The sequence below is a fragment of the Globicephala melas genome, chromosome 1 (genome assembly GCF_963455315.2).
Source record: "Globicephala melas chromosome 1, mGloMel1.2, whole genome shotgun sequence".
In the NCBI taxonomy this organism is placed as follows: domain Eukaryota; kingdom Metazoa; phylum Chordata; class Mammalia; order Artiodactyla; family Delphinidae; genus Globicephala; species Globicephala melas.
The window spans coordinates 147240942-147253130 of NC_083314.1; the positions used below are offsets into that span (position 1 = coordinate 147240942).

Consider the following 12189-nt stretch of genomic DNA (forward strand, 5'->3'; position numbering starts at 1 on the left):
TCATTTCTTGCCTGTTTTCCAATATATGAAAACTGTTGTTTCATATGGTTTTTTTTTTTTCAGTTTTATCGTTGTTTAAGGCAAGAGGTTAAATCTATACACTACTACATCATTTGGCCAAAAGTAGAAATTCCCCTTTATAAGATTTTCTTTGTAAAAAAGATTATGCTACTACAGATAGTTTTTAAAAGCTGGCCTCTTGATGAGTTCTGAAGATATCTAAAGGTGATAATGGGATATTCATTAAATTTGGTTACCACCTCACAGATCTTTCTGGGACAAAGAATAGTATTGGCTTCAGTAAACTCTTCTATGCTGCTAATTTCTGAGACTGTGAATAACTTATCACAACTTAACCTCAATTTTTCTATATATAGAATGGTAATTTAATAGTACCTGGGAAAATACCTAGTACATAGAATACTTAAAAATCTTAGCATGACTGAAAGGACCCACAGGTTGTTGGGTTAAGTTGGAGACAGGCAGAGTCAGGAGTGTGTTCCAGGGCTTAGTACATTTTCCTGGAGAAAGGAAGCCTAACTTTGTGATTCAAAGTCCAGGCTTTATAGTCATGGAGACCTGGGTATTGAAAAGTTACTGAATCCTTAGTTTCATCTGGAAAAAAAGAGATAATATTAGTACCTTCCTCATAGAATTAATGCGAGGATAAAATGTGAAATGTATATAAAATACTTTATACATGGATACTTTATAATTGGAGATTAAACTCATACATTTTTGGTGGGGATGTAAAATGGTATAGCCACTATGAAAAACAGTTTGGTGGTTCCTTAATAAGTTAAACTTAGAATTACTGTATGAGGCAATAATTCTACTCCTAGATATATACCTAAAATAATTAAACAGGTGTTTGAGCAAAAACTTGTGCACAAAAGTTCATAGCAGCTCTCTTCACAATAGCCAAAAGGTAGAAACAATCCAAATGTCCATCAGCAGATGAATGGATAAACAAAATGTAGCATATCCACACAGTGGAATATTATTCAGTCATAAAAAGGAATGACAGGCTATATATGCTACAACATGAATGAAACTTGAAAACATTATGCTAAGTGAAGGAAGCTTGAAATGAAAGACCACATATTGCATGACTTCATGTATATGAAATGTCCAGAATAGGCAAATCCAAAGAGACAAAAAGCAGATTAATGGTTGCCCAAGGATGGGAGGGGGGGAATGCAGAGTCACTGTTTAACAGATAAAGGATTTACTTTTGTGGTGATGAAAATATTCCAGAACTAGATACTAATGATGGTTGTATAAAATTGTGACTATATTAAATGACATGGAATTGTACAACTTAAAATGGTTAAAATGGTAAATTTTATGTTATTTGTATTTTATCACAATAAAAGCATAAAAGGTTAATTAATAAGAGTTTATATTTTTTCCCTCTTTCCTAAGAACATATACTGCTAGGGTCATATCCATACAGTCCCTTAAGCCTTTGGCTTGCACGTGATAGTGGATCTTTAGAATGTGTTTTGCTCCTGCCCAAGCTTGGTTCTCTCAGCCAGTGACATCCACTGGACTTTTTATTATTAGACATTAACCATACTGTCCTGTGCTGGACGTGGGTGGTTCCCAGAGGGCGCTATGCCAGTAGAGAAATTACAAATGATCATGCATGCCAAAGCCCAGCATTCTAAAAGGTATAAATGTCTGTCTTTATGCCTCACCCAGCTTGTCTCCGTCGTGCCATGCCAAGTAGGATGTCAGTTTTCACTCAGAGCTTCCTGGCTCCAGTCTGCTTTTTGCTATAGCTCAGTCCATTTGCTTTCGCAAAAACTTTGGCTCAGCTGTAGCCACATGAGAACGTTTCCATGTCTAAAAACCTTGGCAAGCCTATTATCTAGTAAATTTGAAAAGCAGCAGGAAGAACGAGGTCAGGTTGAGCCTAGATAGGAATGATATAGGTGTCTATTCATTCAATAGACATTTTGAGCATTACCTTTTCGTCGAAATTGTGCTAGGCACAGTAGGAGATAAGAAGAGGAAAAAATAACCATTCATTCACTCATCATTCACTCATGCTCTCATCAATCTAATATTTATTGATCTAATACAATTGCCTTTGGTCCTAGGGATATAGCTGTGACTAAGACACACATAATTTCTGTTTTTAAGGAGCCCAGAGGAGGAAGGAATTCATCTTTTCTGGAAGGCTGAGGGAAAATTTCCTAGAGGCAATGATATTTGAGTTGAGCATTGAAAGTTGAGTTGAATTACCACTGCTGATGGAGAAGGGAGTGACTATATTGGAGAGTCTATGCATGGGAAACATAGGGGACTGCAAATACTTAAAATCTGTGTCTTTACTTCCAACTGCTAAAAAATGCTTTCTCTTGGTACTTTTGTTTATTGTCTCATTCAATTATCTTTAACAACATTGTGGGTTTTTATCATCTTTGTTTTATACACAAAGGTTCAATGAGGTTCAGTAATTTATTCATGGTCTACTAGCCAGTAAGTGACAGAGCTAGGATTCAACTCCAGATCTCCCTGAGGCCAAAGTCCATGCTCTTTTTACTATCTTGCTCCACTTCCCTATAAAGTGAGTACACATTTATAATATCATGTGGTAATTACTATAAGGCATGCAGCTCTCTACGAATGTTCTCTTTTAGAGGACAAACAATCTAAACTGAGAGTGACTGAAAAAAGTTTAGTGAGTAGGATGATATTCAAAATGTAAAGATGAGTAGTAAATTTGTGTGTGTATGTGTGTGTGTGTGTGTGTGTGTGTGTGTGTGTGTGTGTGTGTCGGGTGGTGGGTGAGTGTGAATTTCCAGGAGAAGATGTAACACATACAAAGACCTTGAGGCATGAAGGAATCAACAGCTGTCTGGCAGGCTCAGGGCTTTATATGGCTTCTGCTTTGCCATGGTGTGTGCACAATCTATAAATTATTTCATAGGAGCTGATATGTCTCCATTTTTATTAAACAGAAGAGACATTGTTTTACTCATCCACTCCCACCCCTCACCTCTTGTGAATAGGATGTGGCCAGACAGAAAGAAATCAAATTATTTTTTCAACATGAGCCCAGCCTGAACAGAACTCATTTGCAGTGTTAACACTCTGATCTGTCTGCTCTCACCACCCCACCACCTCGCTCACTTGATGGAATGAATATTGGAGGGGACAGGGGAAGAATCTCAGAAAAAGAAAGCTGTGACAAATTCTAAGTCAATGTAATAAATCAGGAGGATTTTTCAAGGGAAATAAAAAGTGTCATTTATGACGGTTATAACTCCTACACCCACTAAGATTCTTTTACTGGTGTAGTTTAGATTCTCCCATGGTAGATAAAATTATTACTTGATCTGTCAAAATGGAGGGACAATTTTTTTTTTCCTCCTTCATGCAAGCATCTTATTTTAAGCAGCCAATTTTATTATTTCCTGCCCTCTCTCTGTGCTGGTGAAAACAGAGAAAACAAAGACAATCTGTTTTTAAAAATTGCATCAAGGAATTGAAATAGAGGGTAGTGGCACAAGCCATGGAAAATCAGTAATTACCCACAGGAATTTCTAGGAAAAATAAACATGTGTCTGTATTTGAAGAGTTATTACTTCTGTTTCACAGGGGGTATGAGTTATAATGAAAATGATAATGATTATTATAAATATAATAATAAATAAATGACTACTATTGCTTGAACTTCTACACTGTGCCAGATATTATAATAGGTTGTTTTTAGATGTTATCTCATTGACCCCTTCAAATAGCACTGTATATTATTATTATTATGCTATTATTATTACTATGATTTCCATGGTACAGATGAGGCCCAGAAGTTTGAACTGATGTGCACAAATCCCCATACTACTAAATGGCGGAGGCAGATTTCAAACTCAGCATTCTCTGACTTCAAAACCAATGCTGTTTCTTCAATGTCTCTGAGCTACGGCCTGATATCTCAGAGACACTGTTAGGAAAATAATTCTTTATGTTGTTGGTAGTTTAGTTTTATAAGTGATTTAAGTCTACTCTCTCATTTGACCTACATAGAAACCCCAATCTAATAATAATTACCAGCAATAATTCTTGTCATTCATATTAACAATGAAATAAGTACCATTTATGCTTATCATTTATAGAGTACTTACTAGGTGTCAGACGTTGGCTAACCACTTTACACGCAAGAGTTTACAGCCATCCAGTACAATAGGTGCAGTGTACTGGTTAAGAACACATGAACTGGTGTCAGGGCACTGAGTTGGACTCCTTGGCTCTACTGCTTGTCACCTATTTGAGCTTTTGAACAATTAGGTAATATCTCTGCCTTAGCACTTGGGTCAAGTACTAGTATTACATGGAGGTTTTGAAGATTGAATTAGATAACCCTAAAGTGCCTAGCACATAGTAAGTACTCTATAAATAATACTTATATCTGTAAAACAGATAAGAAAATTGAAGATTATAGAGATTATAGGAATTAGAGAAACCGCAAAATCTCAAAAGTAGTCAAGGGGTAGAGCTGAAATTAGAATGCAGGTCAGCCTGGCCCACAGTTTCTCCTCTTAACCCTACATCAACAAGCACTAAGTACATTCATTATGTGTGTTTTAAAATATAAATCCTTTTTAATGTGAATGGTCTCCCATTAACCAATCTGTTATACATTATAAAAGCACCCAGTTTCCCATACAACCTCACAGACTCACAACTCTCTGCCTTTGCTCAACTCTTTTTATCTGCCTGCAGTAGTTTCCCCCTACTTGTCTAATTTATTTGTCATTCAGGATTCAGTGTGAAGCATCATAGCCTCCAGAAAGGATTCCAGGTGGATTAGGTAGTCTACCTCTTCATATTCATAGTCCACTGCCCCACACATTTGCCTCAAGTATGGTACTATAGTTAATTGTAATTTTATATTGTTTATGCATAGTTACGAGCTCTTTGAGGACAAGAATCATCATATCTTATTCTTCTCTTTTTCTCTAGTATATAACAGAGTGCCTGTCACATAATGAGTGTCTCATATATATATATTTTTAATGAATGAATGAATGAACTAATGAATAAAAATAATTTTTCTGAGGGTTCTAACCAACTTTATAGAATATGTGATGAAATGTTCTTTCTTTTTGTGAGACTATTGAGCAAGTAATTGTTTTAAATACCTGGTAAGAATTAAGACAAAAGGTAAAGAGAACTTCAAATATATTCACTTATATACACCCATAACTCCCCACCTCCCCCCACCACCTTCCCAGTGGCAATCTTCTAAATACAGATTATAGTAATTTAGTTTCAAACAACTCATTTTCAGCATCTGACGTGTTCATTAACCCCAGGTAAGGAAATTATTGTGGTACATTAATTTTTCACCAGAAAAGACATTTGTCATCTGTGCAAGTATCATTAGTGCTTGCTACAAAGATGGAAATGACACAACTGTCTCTGCCAATTGAAGAACACAGTAGAATTTTAAACAGTATCAGCTGAGTTCTCTAGACCAGCCAACGCTGTGTACTTTTAGGACCCTCATTAGACAAGGCTCATGTGACATCAGAAAGAACCTGATTTATGAAGCGATCAGAGTAATATACACTTCTTGGGAAATGAGGATATGAGTGCCATATTTAGTTTTTATTTTCCTCTTACCTATCTGACTGTCATTTCTCTGTCACCTTTATTTGCCTTAAGAAGTCCTTGAATTTTCGTGTTTCCCAAGGCTTGTCTTTAGTCCTCTACTCTTCTTACTTTGTACTCTTTCCCACTCTCATGGGTCACATACCATCTATATGCTAATGACTTTCATCTTCATCTCCAGGCAGGCTCTCTCTCCTGAGCTCCAGAACCTTATATGCAGCTGCAAACTGTCTAGACAGATATACTAGAAACAGTCCCAGACACCTCAAATTCAGGATGTCTAAAATTTTGCTCATTATCTTCCTCTAACTCCAGACCTGATCATCCTAAAATGAATGTTGAAAGGACATTTGCTCGTCTCAAAATTTCACCTAAGTCGTTATTAGTTATCTATTTTATATACAGTACTGTTTATGTGTCAATCCCAATCTTCTAATTTATCCATCCCTCCCCCACCCCCCGGTAACCATAAGTTTATTTTCTACATCTGTAACTCTATTTCTGTTTTGTAGATAAGTTCATTTGTAGCCTTATTTTTAGATTCCACATATAAGTGATATATGATATTTGTCTTTCTCTGTCTGACTTCACTCAGTATGTCGATCTCTAGGGCCATCCATGTAGCTGCAAACAGGGAACTCTACTCAATACTCTGTAATGGCCTGTATGGGAAAGGAATCTAAAAAAGAGTGGAGATATATATATATTTTTTTTAAAAAAAGATTCACTTTGCTGTATACCTGAAACTAACATAACATCGTAAATCAACTATACCCCAATAAAAATTTTAAAAAAATTTAAAAAATTTCACCTAGGTTCCAAAGGTGACTACATATGCAGTAAGTATGCCCACATTCTAAAGAAGGGCTGGTAGATACCTACCTTTAGGACCTGCAAATGGTGCCTGAATTGATTCTGAGACCTTCACCTCATCATCTGTTTCCAGACTATATAAAGATAAGAATAGAAATTCAGAGCAGAGTCACTGAAGAAATAAGTTGCTGGAGAAGCATCCTAGGCAAGTGAGGTAGAGCCTAGGAGACTCTGTGAGACAGAGAATGTGGGAGTGCCTGCACAGAGAGAATTCTGTCTTCTCATTCCCTGGCCTGAAGCTTGCTGGGCTGCAGAAAATTTTTAGCCCCTCTTAGACTGGCAAAGTATGGTTCGAATTCTTTGGAGAGTTTTACATGTATACCAGGGTTTGGGAACATATGGGAACATAAATGTTAATGCTTACTTTTTGCTTCAGAATTAGGAGTTTGGGAAGCTGGCTAGAGTAACTTGTGAAGGTGGGTGAGGAGAGAGGCAGAAGGGCATTCTGATTTCCACTAGTTTTGTGGGGGCAGGAAAACGTGAATTTCTCATGAGCCAAGTGAAAAATCTGGGAGCCAGATTACAACAGCACCGTTTATGGGAGATAGTTAGGACTTGGGTAGATTGGATGTGGGAGGACGTCAAGAAGGAAGAGTCAAGGGTTTTTCTCTCTATTTTTTTTTTTTTTCTCTTGAGCATCTGGGTGGAAGGAAGTGCCATGGGGAAATGGAGAAGGAATGAGACAGGCCAAGGTTGGAGATAAACTTTAAAAATCATCAACATAAATATGGCATTTGAAACCATGAGACTGGATGAAATCAACTAAGGAAATACAGAAGAGGAGTGAGTAATGGGTGTGTGTGTGTGTGTGAATGTGTGTGTGTGTGTTTGTGTGTGTGTAGGGGGACTTAATTATTTGTTTCCTTTCCCATGCAATGGTGAATAAGTGTATCTTTTTTAGAGGGTTATTTTGAGTTAAATTGATTTGGCACATTTGAAAGTGCCTTACAATATAAACAGGATTTTTAAAAAAATGTTTCTTAATTCTGAGTTAGGCTCTGTGATGGAGGAGTGATAGACAAGGATAGAGAGCTAGGTGGAGATCAGTAAGGAATGATGATGGCTCTTAAAGGGACTTTAAAAATTAAAACCTTTTTAAAAATCATTAAAGTAAATTAACATATTCATTTTAGAATATTGAAAAAAATCCACTGAGAAGAAGAAACCAGCATCCAAATACAACCACAATAACATGTTGATTCATCTGATCCCAGTATTTTTTCTATATTTTCTTTCTTTATTTTTTTTTAATAATCTGTGTTCATACTGTGTAAAGCTGTACTAATTGTTGATGTGTAATAGAGAGGTGGCCTTTACTCTGAATTGGAAGGTACCTACTGAGCTGTCTTGAGTATGTTCAGAAACTGGTTGGCAGTTGTTCTTTCATTCACTTGTGTACACACAGACACCTACATGCTACCTTTTAAAAACCTGTTGTAATAAAAATGTGACACAGTCTGTGTCTCTCGGAAATATCATATGCTTAGAATTTTTAATTAAATTCACCAACTTTCTCCCTACTTGTCATAATCATCATTTTCATCATCAATAATTATAATGAACACAGAAAATTATAAACAGCCAGGAGAGGACCAATTAGTGGACACACAGAATTAATTTGAATTCTGCTATTCTACTATGTGTTTTAGTTTGTTAGCTCATTTAATTCTTCTGGCATCTCTATGAGGTTGTTTTACAGATAAGAAAACTGAGGAATGAAGAAGCTGTGTCTTTTCTAAAGTTGTAAACTAACTAATAGTGGAACCTGTATTCTAAAACAGGGTTCTCTGACTCCAGAGCCTATGTGGTTTTCCACTTTGCTAGGATCTTTTCAGAGTGACTTAAAAAGTGTTGATTATTCCAGACCAAGGCACCAAAAAAAGCTGTTGGTCTTGGGAGAAAAAACATCCTGATGGAAAGGAGATTCATAGCTTAGTCCAAGTGGCTAATATAAGCCAGTTCTTTTGGCAACCTCTACTGCATCTGCCCCACAAGGGCATAGTGCATGCTGGCATGTGTCAGGCTCTCTCTTGGGGAGCCATTAGCACATAGAGTGACCAGCCATCTCCATTTGCATGGGATTGCCCTGATTTTAGCACTGGAAGCCCCATGTTCTGGGAAACCTGTCAGTGCTGGGAAAACTGGAACAATTGGTCACTCTAAGCATGCCAAAAATACATGACAGTGAGTGGAATGGGAGCATGGAAGCCAGAACCTGTGAGACATGACCCTTTCCCAGGGTGAGGAAGGAAAGTAGCAGTGTTTTACTCTTTGAGCTGGTCTGGGTGATGCCAGCACCTGATCAATCCTGTGATAACATGGAGAGACAGTGTCAACCTTGCCTCTGACTTTTTGTCCCCAGTGTCTTCAGTGCTAGCAGTGGAGGCAAATTGGTCCCTGGAAGAACAAGAGGACAACTTTTGATTGGCTGGAAAGATGATTTAATCTCTGTGTCCCTAACATCAAGCCCAGTTCCTGGCACAGGGTAGGCATTTAGTTTCAGTGTTTTGTTTTTTTGCCTTATTTGCTTTGATTTTTGAGTTAATGTCCTTTTTGGAAACCATTTACTAAACATGCATCACATGCCAGTGATTGTATGAATAACTCTTACATACTTTATTATGTCTAATCATTACTTTAGACCTGTGAGGTAAACAGTATTTGTTTTGTTTTGTTTTATAAATGAAGTAACTAAGACTTGCCAGTAATCTCACAGCTAATAAGTGCCAGAGCTTCTGTTTATGCATCAATCTTCTGACTGCAGTCCAGTTCCTGGAAGAAAACCTCAGACCTCTCAAAAGGCAAGAAACTCCCGACGTACCTGTGTAGGGGAAAAGAAAAAAGAATAAACAGAGACAAAAGAATAGGGACGGAACCTGCACCAGTGGAAGGGAGCCATGAAGGAGGAAAGGTTTCCACACACTAGGAAGCCCCTTCGCGGGCGGAGACTGCGGGTGGCGGAGGGGGGAAGCTTCGGAGCCGCGGAGGAGAGTGCAGCCACAGGGGTGCGGGGGGCAAAGCGGAGAGATTTCCGCACAGAGGGTCCGCGCCAACCAGCACTTACCAGCCCAAGAGGCTTGTCTGCTCACCCGCCGGGGCGGGCGGGGCTGGGAGCTGAGGCCCGGGCTTTGGTCGGAGGGCAAGGAGAGGACAGGGGTTGTCGGGGTGAACACAGCCTGAAGGGGTTAGTGCACCACGGCTAGCCGAAGGGAGTCTGGGAAAAAGTATGGACCTGCCGAAGAGGCAAGAGACTTTTTCTTCCCTCTTTGTTTCCTGGTGCGTGAGGAGAGGGGATTAAGAGCGCTGCTTAAAGAAGCTCCAGAGACGGGCGCGAGCCGCGGCTAACAGCGCGGACCTCAGAGATGGGCATGAGATGCTAAGGCTGTTGCTGCCGCCACCAAGAAGCCTGTGTGCAAGCACAGGTCACTATCCACACCTCCTTTCCAGGGAGCCTGCGCAGCCCGCCACTGCCAGGGTCCCGTGAACCAGGGACAACTTTCCTGGGAGAACGCACGGCGTGCCTCAGGCTGGTGCAACGTCACACCGGCCTCTGCCGCTGCAGGCTCACCCTGCACTCCTTACCCCTCCCTCCCCCCGGTCTGAGTGAGCCGGAGCCCCCGAATCAGCGGCTCCTTTAACCCTGTCCTGTCTGAGCAAAGAACAGACGCCCTCCGGTGACCTACACGCAGAGGCGGGCCCAAATCCAAAGCTGAACCCTGAGAGCAGTGCGAACAAAGAACAGAAAGGAAAATCTCTTCCAGCAGCTTCAGGAGCAGCAGATTAAAGCTCCACAATCAACTTGATGTACCCTGCATCTGTGGAATACATGAATAGACAATGAATCATCCCAAATTGAGAAGGTGGACTTCGAGAGCAACATATGTTATTTTTTCCCCTTTTCCTCTTTTTGTGTGTATGTGTATGCTTCTGTGTGAGATTTTGTCTGTATAGCTTTGCTTTCACCATTTGTCCTAGGGTTTTATCTGTCCATTGTTTATTTTTTTTTTTTTACTTTTTTATAAACATTTTTCTTAATAATTATTTTTTTATTTTAATAACTTTATTTCATTTTACCTAACTTTATTTTCTTTTATCCTCTTTCTTTCTTTCTTTCTTCCTTTCTACTTTTTCTCCCTTTTATTCTGAGCCATGCGGATGAAAGTGTCTTGGTGCTGCAGCCAGGAGTCAGTGCTGTGCCTCTGAGGAGGGAGAGCCAACTTCAGGACACTGGTCCGCAAGACACCTCCCAGTTCCATGTAATATCAAATGGCGAAAATCTCCCAGAGATCTCCATCTCAACACCAACACCCAGCTTCACTCAACGACCAGCAAGCTACAGTGCTGGACACCCTATGCCAAACAACTAGCAAGACAGGAACACAACACCATCCATTAGCAGAGAGGCTGCCTAAAATCATAATAAGTTCACAGACACCCCAAAACACACCACCAGACGTGGACCTGCCCACCAGAAAGACAAGATCCAGCCTCATCCACCGAAACACAGGCACCAGTCCCCTCCACCAGGAAGCCTACACAACCCACTGAACCAAACTTAGCCACTGGGGACAGACACCAAAAACAATGGGAACTAAGAACCTGCGTCCTGCAAAAAGGAGACCCCAAACACAGTAAGATAAGCAAAATGAGAAGACAGAAAAACACACATTAGAAGAAGGAGCAAGATAAAAACCCACCAGACCTAACAAATGAAGAGGAAATAGGCAGTCTACATGAAAAAGAATTCAGAATAATGATAGTAAAGATGATCCAAAATCTTGGAAATAGAATGGACAAAATGCAAGAAACATTTAACAAGGACCTAGAAGAACAAAAGATGAAACAAACAATGATGAACAACACAATAAATGAAATCTAAAATACTCTAGATGGGATCAATAACAGAATAACTGAGGCAGAAGAACGGATAAGTGACCTGGAAGATAAAATAGTGGATATAACAACTGCAGAGCAGAATAAAGAAAAAAGAATGAAAAGAACTGAGGACAGTCTCAGACACCTCTGGGACAACATTAAATGCACCATCATTCTAATTATAGGGGTTCCAGAAGAAGAAGAGAAAAAGAAATGGACTGAGAAAATATTTGAAGAGATTATAGTTGAAAACTCCCCTAATATCGGAAAGGAAATAGTTAATCAAGTCCAGGAAACACAGAGAGTCCCATATAGGATAAATCCAAGGAGAAACACGCCTAGACATATATTAATCAAACTGTCAAAAATTAAATACAAAGAAAACGTATTAAAAGCAGCAAGGGAAAAACAACAAATAACACACAAGGGAATCCCCATAAGGTTAACAGCTGATCTTTCAGCAGAAACTCTGCAAGCCAGAAGGAACTAGCAGGACATATTTAAAGTGATGAAGGAGAAAAACCTGCAACCAAGATTACTCTACCCAGCAAGGAGTAGAGTAATGAGATCATTCAGATTTGATGGAGAAATTAAAACCTTTACAGACAAGCAAAAGCTGAGAGAGTTCAGCACCACCAAACCAGCTTTACAACAAATGCAAAAGGATCTTCTCTAGGCAAGAAACACAAGACAAGGAAAAGACCTACAATAACAAACCCAAAACAATTAAGAAAATGGGAATAGGAACATACATATCGATAATTACCTTAAATGTAAATGGATTAAATGCTCCCACCAAAAGACACAGATTGGCTGAAT

At 39.1% G+C, this 12189-nt stretch overlaps 1 protein-coding gene and 1 pseudogene across 4 annotated transcripts in view; one reads left to right on the forward strand and one right to left on the reverse strand.

The window, feature by feature from the left end:
- Positions 1–12189, forward strand: part of LOC115860494 (AGBL carboxypeptidase 4) — a 1403751-nt gene that overhangs the window by 522721 nt on the left and 868841 nt on the right. The window contains exon 1 of one of the 4 annotated variants that reach the window (XM_060305769.2): positions 7264–7278. The exons of the other annotated variants lie outside the window; for them this stretch is intronic. The gene's annotated coding sequence lies outside the window, so the exon portion shown is untranslated. Of the gene's footprint in view, positions 1–7263; positions 7279–12189 lie in introns of those variants that run through there. 4 annotated transcript variants of the gene reach the window in all.
- Positions 1–12189, reverse strand: part of LOC115860486 (probable ATP-dependent RNA helicase DDX5 pseudogene) — a 171063-nt pseudogene that overhangs the window by 105750 nt on the left and 53124 nt on the right.